Here is a 21,505-nt window from a genome sequence, read left to right as displayed (position 1 = left end):
TTATTTCTTGATTATAACCAGTATAGTTTGTCAGTTTGAATGACTTCCGTCATTTTTGTAAAACTTCTGGTATCTTCATCAGTGAAAGTTAAACTTACCGCAGGCCAAGTGACTGCAGTGAATGTGTGAATCCTTCAGCTAAATAAGTGATTAGCATCTATACAAGCAGGTTCTTGAAAACACTTTTATTCTTACAGTAGTAGTAGATTTTCTTCCCTTTTTAGGAGCTTCATCTCAGTTTAGCCTGATTAGTTACCTGTTGAATGGATCATGTTATTCTAATATATGGCCAGAAAGAAATTTATGTAAATTAGGTCCTATGTTTGTATGTAACACTGTGTCTGTACTGAGTCACTGACATTGCCTGTCAGCTAATTTCATTATTTCTATCATTTCTGGGTCTGCTAATGAGTTTTTGTTGTTTTTTTTCTCTTGAATACAGACCGCATTTTTGCTGCTTCTCTATGTGCCTAGTGATTTTTAATTGGATATGGGTGTTAAGAATGCTGAGCTGTTGAGCTTCTGGGTTTTGTTATCCTCATTTTAAAAATGCTGAATTTTGACCTGGTAGGCTGTTAGTTAACTTGTAGATCATCTGGATCCTTTGAGGCTTGTTTCGGTCTCTGCTAGGACCTGTAGGCGGCAGCCTTTGCTGTAGGGCCAGTTGAGCTCTCCTCCTAAAGCATGGGTTTCCTGGGGTGTCTGGAACATGTGTGGTGGTCAGCAGGGTCTCTCCCGCTAGGTGATTTGGTCACTCCGTCTGCCATCCTGTGCTATTTCTAGTAGTTGTTCAGCTTTCAGCTCCCTGCTGGTTGTTCTCTGTGTGGCTTTCTGGACCATCGCCTGATGATTGTGCAGCTTAGTATTTGGCCAAAGAGTCAAAGTGATCCCTGGGTACAGATTAGTGGAGCCCCTTCTCTACATACATAGGTCTCTTATTTCTACTGCCTGCCCCACAAATTCCAGCCAACTCAGTAGCCTTGAACTCTCATCTCCATCTCCTCAGCTCATCAAGACCACTGGGTTCTTTGGAAATTGTCCCTCCCTACACTATACTCTGGAAATTGTCTCCAGGTAGAAAGCCAGGGTGACTGTGAGGCTCACCAAGTTTATTTCCCTTTTCTCGGTGATCACAGTTATGAACGGCCTGTTTTCCACTGTCGGAAAATAGTTATTTCATATGTCTTGACCACTTTTATAGTGGTTTGTGGTGAGTGAGGTAGTTTAGTGCTAGGTACTCTAAAATGGTCAGAAGTGGAAGTCTGACATTACAGGCTTTAAAGATAAATGTTTCACCCCATCCCATTGTTATTCCTAACAATTTAATACACAGATTTAATCAAAGTATCAAACTGATAAACCTGAGCATTTAGTTAGATCTTATGAGCAATTTCATCTTGTTTGTAGCTGTTTTGGTTTGTAGGTTAAAGTGTGTGTTTGTGTTCTGTGGTGATATACATTGGCCCCTAACTAGAAGGTTGTAAGAAATCGGTTCATTTGCCCTTAAAATTAGATAATTTACAGAAGCATAACATAGTTTCACCTTAATATATGTTTATTTAACACCTGCTGTGGAGGCAGGAACTGTGCTCTGTGTATGAGTAAGAGAAACTGACTTTCAGCAAGAGATGTACGTATCCTGTGCTAGGATCATGCTGTTCCTTATTTCTGACTCATAAGCCCCTCCTTTTAAAAATTCTTCTTTCATCCTTATCCTCTGATCAGGTTTCTCCCTCTCTTTCTGAACCTTTTCTTCACATTCTAAATATTCCTAATGGACTCATTCATTTTTTCATTGAACAAATATTTATTGAATGCAGACCACGCCCCAGACACTGTTCTTGGTGTTAATGATACCCTGCTGAACCGAACTTCCTCGTGGATGTCCATTCAGTCACTCCCTTTATGTACCTTTCTTTCCAGCCATCATTAAAAGTGCAACTGGCTATTCAGCATTTTTCTTTCTTTTGTTACAGATGTGTCTTGTTGCTAGGGACCTTGCAGATTTCTTCCCACCTAAGCTTGGTTGCCCTTCCCTTGCTTCTTAGAAGATTCTGTTTCAGAAACTTGGCCTCATAAAAGTTTCCATCTTTGAATGCTGTAGTTTTAAATAACTGGAATTATTTTCATTTATTTTTATTCTTTAATATTGTTCCGTCTCTTTAAAATCTAATGTGGATTAATACTGTCATAAGGGTGGTCCTCTATCAACATACTAATAACTAAAAGAAATTCAAGTTAGCTGCAGGTGGAGCTCCATGTGGGTCTTAGATCAGAGATTAAAAATGGTGGTTATTTTCACTCAGGGTCACCTCCCAGGCTTTTCTCTTCGGTGTTTGCTCTCCTTTTAACCCCTGCTGATTTGAGTCTTGCTGTCTCCCAGTCTCTGAGATCTGTTCAAGGAACGTTTCTCTCTAGAATCAGTGCTAATCTCTACTAGTGTTATGGTCTCTACTTATTATAGTTTCTTGCTAGAACATAGTAACTTGGCTGGAATGAGAAAGCTACTTCATTTTTTAGTAAACTGTTTAATTACCAACAACATTTTAATGAACTTTTTTTAAAGTTTCAAAAATATCCTTATATTAAAAAAGATCCACATAGTTCAGAATAATGTAAATAAGTGAAGGTACGACCCTACCTGCATACTTTCTACAAATTGCCTTTTGTAATATTTGGCAGCAATTTAAAATATTATTTTGAAATTGAACTACAAATAATGATTTTGAAGATAATTTTGAATTAAATATAAGTTTATCATTAAAATACCTGATACTGCAACATGTGACACATTCTAGGGCTAAAATATTGTAGCTGATTTTCAATTTAATTGATTACAGATTATGTAATATGGTAGACATAGAGCAAACCGTATGACATTGCTATTTTGTAGGCCAACGGGGGTCTGATACTAGCAATTTCATTTAGTTCAACCTAACACTTTATTATCATCAGCTCTGTTATAGGATCAACTGAATCCTTTTTCTCATTAACATTTGGATTAAAAGGGGAGATGGAAACTTTAGAAAGAATAAAAACCATGATGATTTGCTTAATTATAAAATCAGGTTGGCAAGAGAGTCCCACATTATTTGACTTTTTGGAGTCTTACTCTAGGAGAGGAATGGATGAGTGAGCACCTTAAATGCTTTCTGGCATTGTAGGAGGAAACTGAACTTGAGTCTCTTTGTGGATTTCACACACAGCAGTTGAGCTGAGAAAGGAGGCAGTGAGCCTGTGGCAGACGTGCCCAGACACAGACCATAAGTCATGAGGCCTCAGCACTAGAAGCGTAATCTTCTTTCACATCACTAAACAGATGGTAACGTTACTAAGTAGTTCTAATAGATGGTGGAGTAAATAGCCTTAAAAAAATCTCACAAGTGAGAATCATAGTTATTGCTAGTTAATCCACATTTAGATTACCTACAGCAAATTTTAAAAGGAACGTCAGATTCTTTATCACCTTCCTTACCACCCTTACACATCGGGGTGTGTATTAGTCTTTAAAAAAAAAAAACCAAACAAACCAAAACCCACAAACCCCAAAATCTTACCTAGGAAGGTAAATGTATTGTGTGTGGGGGGGTGGCTATAGTGTATTGTGTAGTCAGAATATAGCTTATTTTTGGGTTATCTGTTAGTTGCATTAGTTGGAAAATAGCTTTCTTTTATTAAGGTGAGCCGTTAAATTTTTTTAAAATGCTATTCAAAGCAGCATTGGCATGATCTGGAGGTTGTGGAGATTCTCAAGCCCTACCCTAGATCTATGGAATCAGAATCTGCAGGGCTTTTTGGTTTAGTTTTAAGAATCTGCAGTTTTAACAAGATACAAAGGCAATTTGTAAGCATGTTAAAGTTTGAGACACACTGTTACAGATCGTGCGTGGCACTGTTACCCCACAAAACAATACTGTGGTTAGTGTAACCTCAGTAAGTGCTTGTTGATTTTAATGCATGTAATTGGCTGGATCTAGATTCAGAAAATGAAACTAGTATTTTAGGAGTATAGTTATATAATAGTAATAATCAAGCAGCAGCTATCTATTTCTTTGTAATTCTTTCCTAGCTGTCTGGATATCACAAAATACCCATCTGTCCCTCTGAATGTATCCTTGAGTCTGATTCTGTTCATGCTGGATGATTAGTTGCTGTCTTGTGACTGTGTGTGTGTATACATACACAAGTCAACAATAGTACACAAATTAAAGGAATAATTAGATTTTGATGAGTCAAGGATATGTAGTATATATTGTAATGTATGAAATAACTAAAAATAATAAAGTAATTTGCATGCAAGGAGGGGTATAAAAAGATTAATCCAGCAGAAGGTAAGAAAGGAGCATAAAACTGTTGGAATAGGTAGAAGGGTTACTAGTGTTCATACATGAATTAAACCCATAGATAACTGTTTATAAGAGGTAAACCTAAATTATAAGGAAATGGAACAGTTGAAAGTGAAAGGATGGACAAAACGCATACATGCAAAGATGAAGAGTAGGCTTGGTGTGGTTATTAGTATATATTAGTATAGCAGAGCACTACTGGAAACAGAGGGACAATTTATAATGATAAAAGATTTTATTCATCAGGTAGGTATCTATAACAGCTTTAAATTTATGTAATCCAGTAACACAAATTTTTAAATGGGAGATTTTTAATACACCTCTATTGCTAACTCATAGCAAGGATGAGTGCAGAAATAGAAGATACATATAAAAGAATATACTTAATAAAATTAATAAACCTTTGATTTATTAATCAAACTGATCCCAATCAAAGGCTTATCACACAGAAGAAAGAGGTCATCTTAGCCAGTATTAGGTGAAGGAGCTGTCACTACAAACATTGAAAAGCTTTCAAGAGAGGATGTTGTGAGGAAAGTGGTACCAGTGCATTTGAAATTTAGACGAAGTTTACATACTATCAGAAAAATACAACCTACCAAAACAGACACCGGGAAATATAAAATCTGAATGGTCATATTAAAGAAATACTACCTTTAATTGAAAAATCTACGCACAAAGAAAACTCCAGGTCCAGGTGATTTCACCAGTGAATCTACTACAGAAGGATACTTATGACTAAACAATTCCAGGAATGCACAGTGTATGGCTTACCATTCCTAAACCAATCAGTGTAGTTCACCACATTAGCCGAGTAAATCAGAAAACTCATGTCATTTCAATGGATGCAGAAAAAGCATTTAATAAAATTCAGCATCCATTTGAGGAAAAAGTTTTAGCAAACTAGGATTAGAAGGGAATTTCTTTAACCTGACAGTCATTCTCAGTTAAATAACTACAGCAACCACGATACTGAAGAGATATTGAAACCTTTCTTTCTGAGATTGGGAATACGACGATAGCACCTGTATCTCCTCTTCTAATCACCACTGTATTGGAGTTCCCAGCAAGGAGAGTAGGGCAGAGGGGAAAAAAACTATTGAATTCCCCAGTTTTGCTAGTAGTCACTTATTAAACTGCAGATAAATCCATCATTGCAGAACATTCTGTTGGACGGTATTGTTTGAGACAATGCAGATTCAATCAAAACCCCAGCATGGGTTTGTTTATTTTGGGGAATTCGATGAGCAAATTCTAAAACATAGATGGACACACCAAAGGCTAAGGGTAGGCAAAACATTCTTGAAGAAGAACAAAATTCTCTACTAGATATTTAAACTCCTGAATCTGCTATAATTTAGACAATGTCTGGTTCTTAGGCAAAGACATAAGAAATCTAGGTAAGTCTGTATCCAGCAGATCAAAGAATCCAAAAACAGATCCAGGCATGTGTGGGTATATGATTTATGATAAAGATGACACTACAGGACATTGGGGAAAATTTGTCCTTTTAACAGTTGATTCCTAGTTAATTGGATGTCCGTTCTGGGAAAAGTGAAACTTGATCGCTATCACAAACACAGAAATCAGATCCAAGAGCATAGCATTGCCCGTTTCCAGGTGTGAATGGTAAAATTGAACTTTTGGAAGATAACATAGAATTTCTTCATGACTTTGACATAAGGGAAAATTTCTTAAAACAGACAGCAAAAGAACTAATTTTAAATCAAAAGTTGGTAAAATTAAGAGATCACATTCATAAAAAAACACTAAGAGAGTGACAGTGCAAAGCATCTGTAATCAATAAGGGCTTACATCCAGAATATGTTAAAAATAGACTTTTTTAAAAAATGTAGAAATTTGTATGAAAAAGACTCTCTTCATAGAAAAATGGAAAAACAATCTGGGCATTTCACACAAGTGGCCAGTAAATAAATGAAAAGGTGCTCACCGTCATCAGGAAAACACATTAAAATCACAATGGAGTACCAATACACTGTCATGGCTGAAATTAGAGATACTGATGATTTTAGGTGTTAGTGAAGGAATGGAGTGGAGCACAGGGAATTTTCATAAACTGCTAGGGAAAAATTAGATTAAAAAACAAAAAAATAGGACAGCATGTCTGTATATTCAGAAAGATGTATAACAAAAATCTTCCCAGTGTCAGTATTCATAATAGCTCTGAACTGGAAATAATCCAATGCCAGTCAAAAGGAGAATGGATAAATAAATCATCACCTGTTCATACAGTGGTGTACTATAAAATAATGATAATGAACAAACTGTAGTTTGTTTAAACAAATTCACTTACATAAAGTTAAAACTAATCTGATTATGGAGGTCAGGATGCTAGTGACTTTTGGGGGAGAGAGAATTCAGCATTGACTGTGAGGGGTCGTGCACTGCTGGTGGGGTAGTTCTGGAAAGATGGCAGTTTTTATTTCTGCCTGACAAGTTCAGTTGATGATAATTGTTTAAGCTGTATTCTAATTTCTGTATTTATATATATATAACAAACAAGTTTAAACACAGAATTTAATAATGGCACTGATAGTAGAAATAGAAATTAATTTTTTTAAAGTGGTTATTATGTGCCAGGTTCTATTCTGCGTGTCTACTTGTGCTATCTCATTTAAACTTTGTGACAGACCTAAGGGACTGGGGTTAGTGTAGTGACACCTCTGCTGGAGGCAGGGAAACTAGGGCCCAGAGTGGCTGTCCTTATAATGCAGGACCTTAGTCTTTTTACTGTTTATTTCTGAGTTGTTTGTATATCAAGGATCTCAGTTCTTTTCATATATATTTTTATTTATTTATATTCCTTCCCAGTTATCTTTTGTTTTTAACATGCAGATTTAAGCATACAACCCCCACCCCCACACCAATTATTTGACATTTAGATTTCCAGTTGTTTGCTGTTGCAAACAGTACCAGGTTATATATTGTTTCCTAACTGTCTTTGTGCACAGCATCTATTATTTCCTTCGGATATAATCCACCCCCCCTGCTTTTAAACTGAACAGAGTTTCTCCTCATAAGTAAATTAACTGAATGTATTTTAAATTCTGATTAATGAATTGTTTACACAAGTTACCCCATTTGCCATGAAGACGTGGTCCTTTTACGTGTTCAGCAGACATTTATCAGTCATACACTCTGGGTCAGTTAAGGGCCTCGTGCTGTGAAGGAGGGGACGGAGGCCGAGGTCTAAAAGCAGAGCTAACGCAGGTGATGCGCACGTGTAAGCGGGGGTGAAGACTTGAGATTTGCACTTTAGAAAAGCCTCGGTAGCCAACTCACTGAAGAAATACAGAATTTCAGACGGGCAAGGTAAAGACAGAGCGAGCTGTTAGGGATTTGCTCCAGTTGTCTGAGTGCGGCATGCGGTGATGGAGGCGGGAAGGAGAGGTGGCATCCGAGTGTTCTGCAGGAGGTGGCATCAGCAAGGCGGGGCTGTTACTTGCGTGAGGTGGTCTGTGGGCGGAAAGAGCTCTACTGTGACTCCCAGAGCCTTGGTTCTGATTGACTCATGGGAGACAGTGGCATTCGCTGTGGGAGAATATAGAAGTGGAACTTCTATTTTGGGGGGAGTTGAGCTTTGTTATCTTTAGTTTGCAGAATCCGTGCGACATTCAGGTAGAAGTTGTACGCTCCACGAGAAGGATGCTCGCCTCTTCATCGTGACTGAACTGTCAGTGCGGTGACTGCAGCAGATGTTAAGCTGGCTGTCAACGCCAGAGCTGTTCTCAGTACTTTACACGTAGTAAAGTACTCAACCTTCACCACAGCTGTTTGAGGTACATATTATTATCATTATCAGGACATTAGGTGTGCAAGGCCACCCAGCTGGTGGAGTGTGGAGCTGAAATTTCAAACTGCAGCAGCCTGGCTAAGAGTCTGTGCTCTTCACTTTTCCACCAGTGCTGGTGTGTGTTTTGAAACAAGTCGGCTTGAGAAAAAGTACCATGGTGCTGAACAGTGTGGTGAGAGTTCACTGGTTTACTTAAAAAAAAAAACAAAGGTATTCTGGGCCAGTGCTGGTTGACCAGGGTTTTATGCTTTGCCTTCTGGCTTTAGTTTGTGATTGAAAGTTTTGTTGACTGTAAGAAGAAAAGTCTTTCTCTTTTCTTAAGGAAAAAGTAACTTTTGTTAGTTAGCTAGCAAGTACTTTTATGGACCAAAATGTTACTTTTCCATGTCTACCATGAAAAATCATGACCATGGTCTCAGCCTACCTGCGAAATAGTTATTGATTGTTCATTTTGTGGCAGGCTTGCCTGGTCTAGGTTCTCTTGGGACAGTGTAAGAAGCGTCCAGAGGAATACAGCAGCCTGTAATTTGTTTCCATGTATTGTGTGCTCAGCCTTTAATGACCTGTATCAGTGGCGAGCACCATTAGGACGAATTTCTCACCTGCTTTGGAGGATGCTAGGGAGACAGTTTGCCGTACACCTGGCAGATGTAAAGCAGAGCCTCAGCAGTGTTCCTCTGAACTGATTTCTAAAGAGCTGCCCCACTGGACAGGCCTGGTGCAGGCATTCAGAGATTACTTTTGCAATTTACGGTTCTCAACTGATGAAAACCTCATATGCGAAAATGAGTATTAAAGGTTGTTTCCATTGCTTTACAAAAAGATGTGTTTTAAGATTTTCTCTTAAGACAGATTTATAGATACTGATTTTAATCACTACTGGATTCTGTACCATTTAACGTACAACAGTTGTGTTGAGTATCATATCCTTGTTGGTAGTATTAAAGGTTTTTAATATAATTGAACATCCTAAAGTTCTTAATTTAAAGAACTATCAAATAGGTCAGAAGGTACAAACATTAGGATATGAACGCAAACTTTAAGCCTCACTTACTATTTTCTTGTAGGAGGAGAGACTTCAGCATGCAAACCTCCATCTGTTTGGCTTGCACTGTCATTATCATTCCATGCTGCTGGCCTTCAGATGGCTGCACAGATGCCCCATTCACATCAGTACAGGGACCGTCACCATCCAGACATAAGTGACCAACAGGTTTCTGCCTTATCTTATTCTGACCGGATTCAGCAACCTCTAACTAACCAGGTAAGTTTACGATGTATCAGATAAGATTTGTTGGGATGATCATTTATTCTCTAAAATGCTGTAGTAGAAAACAGGCAAATACCTTAATGGTTTTCAGTTTTACATGTCACATGGGACTTCAGATGAACAAAATACGATGTTAAGAAGTTTGCATTAAAATTTTTGTTGGTTTTTTCTCCTTCCCCTATGTTTTCCACTTTAATTAAAAAACACATAAACATAAACACATTCTCTCATTTTGCAATAAGGGGGGAAGTTATTTCTAAAGAATATTAGTTACAGAAACTGAAAGCTTATTTTTAGGGAAAGATGGTTAAGTGGAAAAATATGTTACAGGAAAACAAGTCAGATTCCATTATAACTAACTTACGGAGCTGATTTTATGCTGTTATAAACTACTTTATACACATACCTACAATTAAATATGAAACTCCTTAAATTAATGTAAATTAGTTATGCTGCTCATTCTAATATTCAGACTAGAGATTCAGTAATTTTTCATAAGAATAGTATAAAGTGAATAAATGCTGAACCCTCTTGACATACATACATATATGCATGTGTGCATGTATTTTTAATATCTTCCTGAATTAACTGCATCTACTATGTTGATTTTTGGTTTGGGAAGAATTTTTTTTTTTTACTAGCTATAGTTGTGGTAAAGTTTCTTTCCCCCTGAGGAGTGTGTGATGAGCACTGAAAGTGGCTGTTTTTCCATGTACTTAGGAATTTGGTTTGCCGCTGTTTATTTAGGTCTTTTAATATGATCAAAAACTTGGAAAATTTCAGAGTAATTCTTTTACTGAATTATTTGAGGGAAATTAATTTTTCCTAACTTAATATGTGGTTTTAATAAGCTATTGGCTACAACTAAGTAATGCCATTATTTGAGGACACCCTTGTAGGTATTAAAATAAAATATTGTCAATAGTTGACCTGATTCTACATTTATAAAATGTATTACAGCATGTAAATATCATTCACAATAAAATAGTAAGATAAATTATGGTAGGACTTAAGAATTCTTTTATGCAGTAAATTGAGGAATTGTATGTTTGAGAATCAGAGTAGTTGGTCAAAACTGGAAAGTGTGTGTGTACCAGAAGAAAATTCTCTGGACTTCCACACAGTAGTAATAGCATAATGATCCATCTGCACTGTACTTGTAAGAAGCAAAGTATGTTTGAATTCATTTTCCTGCTTGTTCAGAAGCATCCTATCAGGCAGGCTGCCTGTTTTTAATCTGTTTTGCAGCTGAAGGGACTGAGCTGCCATTTGTGATCTCTCCAAGTATGTAGGCAGTAGACTCTGGGATCCAGCCCAGGCTTCTTTCTTTTTAGATACAGTGCTCTCTCCGCTCTAACACCCAGCATGTGCAAAGGACTAGGAAAAAACCCAGTCCTTAAAAGTTATTTTTATGGTTGTATTATTGTAGTAGATAATCTAGTTAGCTAGCAGAGTACCTATTTTTAGATACAACTAACATCTTATTTGTGGATTATTTTCAAATAAAAGAAGTTAATTTAGTATCCATTTTAAGCTGTAAAATATTTTTAGATTCATATTTTGTAAAAAAACTCTTTTAAGTAATAATATTCAGCCAGATATTTTTGCCAAACTCCAGAAGTTTCTGAACCTAAGGCAGTCAGATTAAAAGCTTTCTTATAACTGAAGTGTAAAACACTAAAATTGTGTGCTGATGTGGCCTCGTCTACCAGATGTGGGTTCCAGATCCTGACTCATGATCTAATTGTATGACTTGAGTCAGGCCACATGGACCCTTCTCTCTGTTCCTTGAATGTAAGATTGGACTAGACTCGACATCCCCCCCACCCAAGTGCCTTCTAGCTCTAAACTTTGGTAATTTCATTATTTGATTTCCATTGTTACTTGTTAATCATCCTATCAGTGTCTTTTCAATAAGGTTTATTGTACAAGTAAATTGAAATGAGCTTACTTTAACATTTCATTTCTGGTAATTAATCTTTCTAATATGAGTGTGTTTCACATAAATTTAAACACAGTTTTGTTCAAAAGATAAATGTAGTAAAAGTGTAGAAAAGTGTGGTTACTGTTTGGAATGCTGAGCCTGTTTGGGCTATTACAGTTTTCATGGCACCTTTCATGGTTCTTAAACTGTGTGTTCTGCATGTGTGTTATGTATGCTGTTCAGCTTTATTAATAGGTCTCAAGATAGCAAGAATGGCAGGATATAGTGTTTCTTACTCTTTACTATATATGAAAATATGAGGTAAATGTAAATAAAATGGATGGAATAGGTATTATTAAACTAGGAAACAATTTTTTAATGAAGTCCTGTCACTTACACTATGGAATCTTTTCAAGAAAAAAAGATTGTTTTAGCTCTTGTAACTGATCTAAGCAGGAGGTGAGAACTACTGCTTTTTTTTTGTTTGTTTTGTTTTGGGTCTTTGTGATCTGTGTCTTCACACAGAAAGGTCAGGAGATTTAGAGCCTTGGGGGTGTGGCTGTTTTTGGCTCCCAGAGCCAGATAGCTGAGGCAGCAGGAGAATTATCTCAGCAGCAATCCCTTTTGCAGGGAGGACATTGAGCAGCAGTGTGGAGGGGAGCTCGCTACCTGCAGCAGCTAGGTGAGCTCCTGGGTCCTCTGAACCACTGGGTTTTTTCACCCAGCTGGGGAAGGGAAGAAGGGAGCTTGTTACATTACATTCTCCTGACTTTGTGACTGTGGAAGTTGGAAGTGGACAAAGCATCAGATGCTTAGGGCTGGTTTGAGTTTGAGTATAAATTTGTAACAGTGTATTTGGAAAAATTATTTTCTAATCCTGGATTTGTGATTATGGCATGACAGTAGTGAAAAACAGAAAATTTGGTTACCTAACATGAAATCACAATGAAAGTTACTGAAGAAAGTGTTGTTTAGTTTGTAGGAATTAATTTGTTCTTCCCATGTGTTTTGAGCATCTACTCTGTACAAGGCACTATTGGAAGCACTGAAGTACAGTCTGATCCAAAAGCCAATTTTTTTTTGTGGATGGAATGCATCTGGTTTATATATACATATGTTCCTGAAATAGTAACTTCTGTTGCCAAAAGTCTGTAAGAAAAGTAAGATATTTAGAATTAGCTAATCACCTTGGCCTTGTAGGTGGTTTGGCCAGTTGTGAAAAGGTTAGCAGTGTCATGACATGCCAAGTGCATAATGCACACTTACACACTGTGTGCATAAAAATGTGGTAGTCAGAATTACTTTTATAGCCAATTTCAGGTCTATGCAGTACATTAAAAAATCTTTTTTTGATTGTGTGATTTTGGTGTTTTAAGTGAGCATAGTTACTCCAGGAAAGATGTAGCCATTGGTTCTTTTTTCCAGTGTTTGAAATACCAGTGGAGTTGTAAGTGGCCAAGTTGAAAACTTAAACATATTTATAGTTTTGAACATAACTGATTTTAATAAATGCATATGTTTATTTTATTGGTATATATTATGCATGGCTCAATTATTTTGCCCAACAAATAGCCTAAAAATGATTCTGCCAAGAAGCTAGAATAGACTCCTATAATTTACAGGGAGCCCCTGGCCCAGTGCTGTGATTCACAGCATGGGGTTGGGCGTGAGACTGCCTTAGTTCTCTTCTCATCTGTATTATTTTACTGGCTCTAGGACCTTGGTCAAGTAATATTACATCAGAAACACAGGTTTCTCATTTGTAACATGGTGACAGGGACGTTACTTATTTTCATGAGATTGTTGAGAAGATTACATGAAAGATGTAAAAATATGCATGCCCAAAATACAGTGTATAGCAAACACTTGCTGCTACAGTTATTATTTTATTGTTAACTACTTAAGTAATTCATTCATTTCTAATGGTAGTTATACCTTCTGTCAACTCTTACTACAGTGGTAATGAAGTTATTTCACTGGTTCGGATTTTGTGAAACCTCACAGTGAGGCTGCACTCCAGTAGTCCAAGAAGGGTCTTGCTGAGAAAATTACCTGCTTGAAAACAATGCCATGCCAGTGCTTAAAAAATAAGAAAGGAGATAGATTATGAGAAACCTGTTTCATTACCTTAAATGCTTACAGCTTCATTTGCATGAAAATAATTGACATGCTTATACTGATACTGTCTGTTCCTTCAGTCTCCAAGGACTGATATGAGAGCTAAATACTCTGTGAACCTAGTTGTTCCTGTTTATATTTAAAAAAATAAAACAATATGTATTTTAAAAATTAATTCAGATTATCTTATTAAGTCTTACTATATTTTCAGACAAATAGTTATAATCAATGTTTGTCCCCTTAAACCTTATTTGGAACTTTGAGAAGAAGAGATCATGGGAAAAGATCATTATTAACTGAATACAGTAATTCAGTGAATTTGCTATCTGGGTAACAACTTTTAGAATTTGAGTATAGATGCAAAGGAGACTAATGTTAAGATCGGTTTGATCACTGCTGTGGTCACTCCATCTTCTCACGCTGCCAGGATGGTGATTCTTTACTGTTGCATCCATTGTTAACTCTACCCTCCTCTCTTCTTTTTTGTTAGTGTGAGTTAACTTGGTTAATTTCCCCAATACTCCAGACATTTCTGTCAGGCTTTAGTGTGATGTGTTTGCTTTCTCTCTGCCCCTCAAATTGACCAGGGTGTTCTTTGAAAGGGGCTGAATCAGGGGCTCCTGGCTCAGTAGATTTTGCTGGTATAAATGTCTGTAAGAGAGCTAGACAGGAGTCCAAGGGTGGCTAGTGGTAGGGACTGTAGGTACCTTGATGTAATTAATTGGTTTTGAGGATCAGGATCTCTTGGCTGCAAGAAGCCCCACTGGGAACCCCTTTACTGAGGCTTGCCACGTGGCAGAGTCGGGTGGGAACAACAATCCAGGATCATTGGCGTGCTAGTTGTAGCGTCCCTGGGTGTGCTTGTATATGGAGGACATTCGTGTTCCTGCTCCAACCCCCATCTAGCAGGAAGTTCACAGTTGTACTCTGACTGCTTACTGGATGATGAAAGACATGGTTTAGCGTTGCGCTGGGAGTACGGCTGAAATGAGTTTTTTGAAAGAAAGTTTCATTAGTTTTAAGGTGTCCTCTGGAACTTATTTGTGGTCAGCTCTTAGTGTAATCAGAAGTAGAGATACTGGTATTATGGATTCATTTGTTTGTTCAACAGATATTTATTAAAGAACCTACTGTGTGCCAGGCACTGTTGTAGGCAAAGGTAATACAACATTGAACAAAATCCCTGTGTCACATGGAGTTTTCTTTGTAGTCGAAGGAGAACAAACCAAAATCAGTAAATGAGCAATTGTATACTAGCATGTCAGGTGGTGATAACTCAGCAGGGCGGGGGCCAAGGGAACGTGGAGGGCAAGCCCAGATGTGTCAGGTGGAGGGCGTGCTTTACTCTATTATGTTACAGAAGTGAGTGCAGATTTCAGCCTTGCTTACATTATAGGCAGACGCTTGTTGGAGGGCAGGCTCCGGGGGTGTTGGGAGCTGCACTTCTGCAGCACCAAACTCCATCTCTGCACTTCTGCAGCACCAAACTCCATCTCTGCTTCATGGTGCCAGCTGGGTCCTAAAATCTTGTCTTAGGAGGCTGGAAGATGAGTAAGTCTTTGCCTGCTGTGAGTCAGATCAGGCTTAGGAATAATTCAGAAGTTTTTCCTTGGCTAATTGTACGGTGGAGAAGCCCTCTTGGGCAGCATATCATGCATGTCTCCTGAAACAGGGGTATGTCTATAATGCTGTTATTTAATTTGGGGAACAGAACTGAAGCCTTAGGCAGCTGGGCATATTATCTTCTTGTTTCATTATTTTTCCAGTGGTTCTCTTCATTGGATTCCAGTTAAAAGAGATAACTGAAACTTCTAATGTAGATGTCTTTTTTTTTCCATAATACATATACACAGGTTACAAAAGAGGAAGATCATGTCAGTACAGTATAGTTAAAGTGCTAGTCTTTTCTGTCTATTTAAGGTGATGCCTGATGTTGTCATGTTACAGAGGCAGATGCCCCAAACCTTCCGTGATCCAGCTACTGCTCCCCTGAGAAAAATTTCTATTGACTAGATCAAAACATATAAGCATATTAATGAGGTAAGACTATTGATTTGTTATAACACCATCTACCTTGCAATAGAGTAGGGGAAAGAAGTTATTTTGTGATGTATTTAAACATACTAAAATTTTTTACTCCCAATGATTTGTCATATTGATGACTATTATGAAGACTGGTAATTTAATGATTTATGGATAGTACAATTACATAAAAGAAAAAAGGCATATTAACAGGGACTACAGAAAATTAAGATAATTAAGGATAACTTTTCTTCTTTTTCAAAATGTTTAATATAGGCTGAGTTATCACTTCTATAATAAATCCTCTTCAAAACAAGAAAGGGGAAGGGAGGGAATAATGACACTGGAAAAGACTGAATATGTTAGAATTTTGATTGAATTTTCATTTATCTCTTTCCCTATTGCCGTGGATGTCAGGAAGCTCTGAGATATATTCAGTACCCAGGTAACAGGCATCTGGCCTAGTTCATCTGTATAATTTTCTTTTTAAATTGATATGTGTTCTTTTATCTGTATCTTTTCATTGTAAGATATCCAAAAGCCTTTTTGGTGGAAGTAAGTATGATAAAAAAAAAAGTGCACTTTGAATAACTCATCTTCCAAGTTGACTCTTTGCATCCAAAAATTATTTTTCTGGGGTTGTCTTAGACCTCTGGCATGATTGTTACTTGCTTCTAACCGCAACTCTAGCTCTGTAATTAATTATTAAATTAGCTTTTCTGGAGAAGAATGACTGTGCTTTCTTTCCTTTTCCAGGGGGCCCTACATCCTTTCACATTGAAGGCTTATCTTCTACCAGTGTTAGAGCCACTTATCTAAAAAGACGTTCTTATGTGTGTATAAATTTTATAATAGTTTGATGGCATTTAATGCCAGTATTTATGTTACTGTGGCATTGTTGCAAGATATTATTGGAATGAACTCAATGAGGAACATTTCTAAATTGGACTTTGTACATAGTTAATGTGTTATAAAAGATGTGCCAAGCCAGCTTTGGTTATCTGAAAATATCTGATAAAATTGTTAACACTTTATTAATGTCAGTTTGTTACTATCTCATAAATTGTTAAACTGTTAACAGTAACTGTGTTGAAGCTTGTTTTTAACTGTTTTGCCACCTTGTAAACTAGAATTTTTGTGATGTTTCTCCTTGCAGTGTAACTTACAGCTTCCTCAGTTAGTTACCAATCACTTGGACTATTGCCTAGTCCACCTATTATTTTTTACTAGTCTTAGAAACTATAAGAAAAACAGATATAAGGAAAATAACTCATTTTGTGATCAACCACAAGGTTCTTGGCCTTTAGTGTGTGTGGGATAGGTAGGGAGCATATCTGTTTTTCATTAATGTGTTGTTATAGGCTTAAAAACTGGGCATGTCTCAGAGGCTCCTTTTGTATTAGTAAAATGTCAGTTCATATACATTTAAACTTTCATTTTTAAACTCTTTTGCCTTAGGATCAAATATAAAATTGGGATTGATTAGAAGGGGGCATGAAGGAGCTTGAATATAAGGAGGACAAAAATGTCATTTATTTTGTTTGGGATTTGTTGATTGCATCAACATGAGCAATTTTCCAAAATCCCTCATATGATACACTCTTGAGATCTATGCCATTTCACTGTATATAAATTATATCTTGGTTTAAAAAAATAAATGTAGATCAGGTCCTGTTACTCTTCTTGAATGGGAGGCGTTGCTCCAGTCACTTAACATCTATTTATAAAACGTATAAACTGTATAATTCTAAAGAGAATTTTACTGCAGAAATTTTCCCTGGTTATATATTAGTGTTATTCTGTAATTCAAATAGCAACTATAGAAAATTATTTATTTCATTTGTGTGTGTGTATGTGTGTGTTAAAGAATAGAAATACATCTATTTCCTACCGAGAGTAGATTTGTCTCATATATACTCTTGATATATGGTGTGCGCACCCCCTCCCAGTGATTTTAATGACACACTTAATACTGCGTATTCTCATTTTAGGTTTATTATGCAAAAAAGAAGAGAAGACACCAACAGGACCAGGGAGACGATTCTAGTCATAAGAAGGAGCAGAAGGTTTATAATGATGGTTATGATGATGATAACCATGATTATATTGTAAAACACGGAGACAAGTGGATGGATTGTTATGAAATTGACTCCTTGATAGGCAAAGGTTCCTTTGGACAGGTAAGTTAACAGAAAATGCTGAATTTTATAGTTAGAAAGAATGTATTAGTGAATCATGTTGTTACATCTTTTTCTCAATAGTACACTTTTAATGTTTGTAAATAGATCTCAGCAACGGACATGTAAGTATTTGGATTGTCATTGTTCTGTGAAGGTACTAATACTGCATCAGCTCTAAAAACTCCATTAGCAGTTTTTTGTGGGTTTTTTTTTTGAACTTATTTTCTGAGGCTACCAGGTAGCTGCTTTACTAAGTGGTTGATTTTAATCACTGATAGATAGTATTGCCTCTTTCACAGGGGCTTTGGATTCTGTGGGTGGTTCTTCATTATGTATGTTAGAGATAATTGCGCTCCTGTCTGATATTCCTCTTGAAAGAGAAAAACACTTACCATCTTCAGCTGGCTCAGCAGGTGCCCTCTCACTTTTTCAGAGGCTTGGACGCCAGGGGCTGTGCCTTGACTTTGTCTCTTGGCTCCTCTTCTAACTCTGCCAGACCTCTGAGTGGGCAGACAGTCTCCAGGATGTCCTTCTCAGGCCCCACAGTGCCAGCATGGCTAAGGCTGTGACTGGTGGAGTTCTGATGGGCAGGACCACTCACTCGGGCAGTGCGGCTGCTTAGGAAAGTGAGGAAGGAACTCCAGGGGACCTGGTTTTTTCACTTCCTTCCTGGCCTCTTCTCTCTACCCACGAATCTTCTCTCCTCACTTGCCCATCCTGCCCAATACAGAGGACAAAACCCTAACTGCATCAGTGTCTTGCACCAGCTGAGCCCAGACTTAGCTGTCAGTCCTTCCTCCTTGCACTTCATGAAGCTTTTCTCGGGCTGTGGCTTCCCAAGCTGTTCCTGCTCCTAAATCCCCCATCTCATTGGGTCACTGCAGAGCTGTTTTATTTGAGGTATGGTTTCCTGTTCATCCCATTCTCCATTGCCTTGCAACTTTCCAGAAGTGAAGCAGTTATTAATTTGCAATCCAAATACTTTTGACTTTTTGACAATTTTGGGGGTTGTTTTTGTTTTTTTCTTAAACTGTGGAACCTACATGTTCTTACTTATCTGTTCCTGCCTTGTGAGAAATAAAATATGCCTCTATCACCCTGTGAGGAAAGGTTTTCCTGTATGAATCTGATTGTGTTTAGGACAGAGAGAATACTGTAAGCCACTAGCAGCCACAGGCTGAGACCAGGACACATCTAAGTGATGAAACCTGAAGGAGATACGAACAAGGTTGTTAGCAGCCCTCTGCAGTTCTGGGGTGGCTCTGCCAGGCCCTGGTGTCATGTGTACAGTATGCCTGCCCCTTTCCATGATGTCAAGGAATTTTTGTAATTATACATAATTCAGGGCCCTTTCCCTTGATTCTAATCTCTTTCTTCTGAGCCAGGGGTTTCTCAGTGTTATGGGAGCCCTTCTGTATCAAAATATTACTTCTTGTCAGAAGCAACTTCTACTTCTCTGTCAGAGCCTTTTAAGGAACGGTGTTTCTGAGGTCTACCGCTTACATAAGTAAGGCTGTGAATGCACCGGGTGGAGTGATTTCTGTCTCCACCCTCAAAATCACACCGACGCTCTGGCAGTTGCCCCCAGCAGGGCGTCGTCTGCCTTCTGTGATGCCCACTGTGCAAGTCGGGGCCACGTGGCTTGCTCTTTTAACTTAGTTTTCCCTGGCACTCTTCAAGCTCGCAGTGATCTTCCCCCTCCCCTTTAACTTTTCTCATACCCTGATTTCTAAGAGCACGCTAGCATCATATACTTGTGAAAATACAGGCCTGTTTGACATCAGGATTCATTGTCCCAGATGAGACTGATTGACGCCTTTCTCCTAGGCTGAAGTGTGTTCAGGGTCAGGGCCTGTCACTCACCAAATAAATTCTTCCTTATTGATTTTGTCAGGCTCTCTCTAAATTCTCTGCCAGGTCCTTGTCAAATAAGCAGCTCCTTCATTTCTTACGCCAGTGTTTATCAGTCCTGATTGCACATTGAAAATTTCCAGGGAGCTTTGGGGCTGGGGGCTGGGGTGGGAGGACTGATGTCTAAGCTCCAGACTAATGAACTAAGAATCTCTGACTGAATTCCAGACATTGGCATTCTTGAAAACTGCCTACTGAAAGTATAATTCAAGGTCAACAATCATTGTTTTACCACTGAGGCAGTTAACTATTTGCAAAGTCAGTAAATAGTTGGGGCCCTGTTAGTGGCCTTTGTCCTGGAGACCATTAGGATCTGGGCACTAAACTGCCACTCGATGTAGTCAGTATGGTCAGTGAAAGAGAGGAATATCAAAACTACTTGGTCATGGTCAGATGCTTACATGGGTCACCTCTGATTTAAAAGGCAGTAAGCAGTAGTTTATTTTAGAATTGGGTGAAACCAGAGATACTGCACTTTTTATATTTCAAGTTTGATTTCAGCTAAACCATTTATGATCTGCCATTGACAATAACCTTGACTGATGTGGATCTTGGACCATGCATCCATTCTCTTCCTCTAATCCAGTGATGCTCAACCAAAACATTGGAATCACTTGGAGTTCTACGTGCATCTCCAGACGTTCTGAGTATGCTATAAAATGTGTCTAAAGCTATTATCTATTTAGACTGTATATAATGTTACAAAAGTAAGAATATTTAATCAGGTATAGTGGTTATTTCTAATTTGTATAGATACAGTTTTGTTTTATCTTTGTATTTGTTTCCTAGTTTTTAATGTAAATTTCTTTGTCAACAGTGTGAAACTTGTTTAAATGAGTAAAATTGAAAATGAGAGGTGTGCAGTCATTTGTTCATGAACACTTCAGTTTCCTTAGCATTAATTCTAATTTTAAAACTCAAAATCCTCTAATTATGGTATTTTAACTTATTTCCTGCTTATTTAAAAACAATTTTTTAGTCTGAAGTAATTGTCTTATATGCCTATGAAAGTCTAATTTAAATTTAGAAAGTTATCTACATTTTTCAGATGACTTACAAACTTTTAAATATCTCACATGTATACTTAGAATTTAAACCAGGTTTTTCTCGCATTAAAAGAATAGTCGGACGTATTGTTTTTTGTTATTTAGTAAGAAAGGTGGAAAACCAAAGCACTTGTCAACATTCATAATTTATTTTTGAAAGAGGAAAATAGTTATTCTAATTTTGTTAAGAAACTTACCTACTTTGTGGATGTTTAGAAATACTATAAGGATGCAAAAGAAATCCAATTGAAAAGATTGACTTAAAGTGACAATAAAGTAGTAAATGGATGCTGTTAAATGGAAATGAATAGAATCTCATATTTAGGAAGGTCAGAAAATTGGGAATTAGATAAATGTATAATTAACATGAATTGTAAATTGTTGTTAATGAAATTGATATTATTTATCTTTTTTTGCTTTTAGGTTGTAAAGGCATATGATTGTGTGGAGGAAGAATGGGCTGCCATTAAAATAATAAAGAACAAGAAGGCTTTTCTGAATCAAGCCCAGATAAAAGTGCGACTTCTTGAGCTCATGAACAAACATGACACTGAAATGAAGTACTATATAGGGAAACAGACAGACAGACATAGCATTGCGCCCTGACCCAGACCAAAAATTTGAGTTAATGGTTATTTTTATATGATAATATGTTGATTTTATCTTAAAGTGATTGAATAAAAATCAGTTATTTCTGTTGGAGGGCATACAGATCTATATATATTACTTGATCTGGCCGTGGTATTTTAAATCTTTAGGAATGGCGTTCCAGGTGGTACATAGTCTAAAAACAAATAAGAATAGTCTCTCTCTCTCTCTCTCTCTTTTTTTGCAACTTATGAGTGCCATTTGTTTGCTTTAATGATACATTAAA

At 37.3% G+C, this 21,505-nt stretch overlaps 1 pseudogene; it reads left to right on the top strand.

Annotated features, from left to right (window-relative positions):
• The first annotated feature begins 9,235 nt into the window (after positions 1 to 9,235).
• On the top strand, positions 9,236 to 21,237 carry LOC135322986 (dual specificity tyrosine-phosphorylation-regulated kinase 1A-like; annotated as a pseudogene).
• The last annotated feature ends 268 nt before the right edge of the window (positions 21,238 to 21,505 follow it).

Source organism: Camelus dromedarius, chromosome 15 (assembly GCF_036321535.1).
Source record: "Camelus dromedarius isolate mCamDro1 chromosome 15, mCamDro1.pat, whole genome shotgun sequence".
NCBI lineage: Eukaryota > Metazoa > Chordata > Mammalia > Artiodactyla > Camelidae > Camelus > Camelus dromedarius.
Note: the sequence above shows the minus strand (reverse complement) of the source record. Positions and strands in the feature narration are given on the sequence as shown.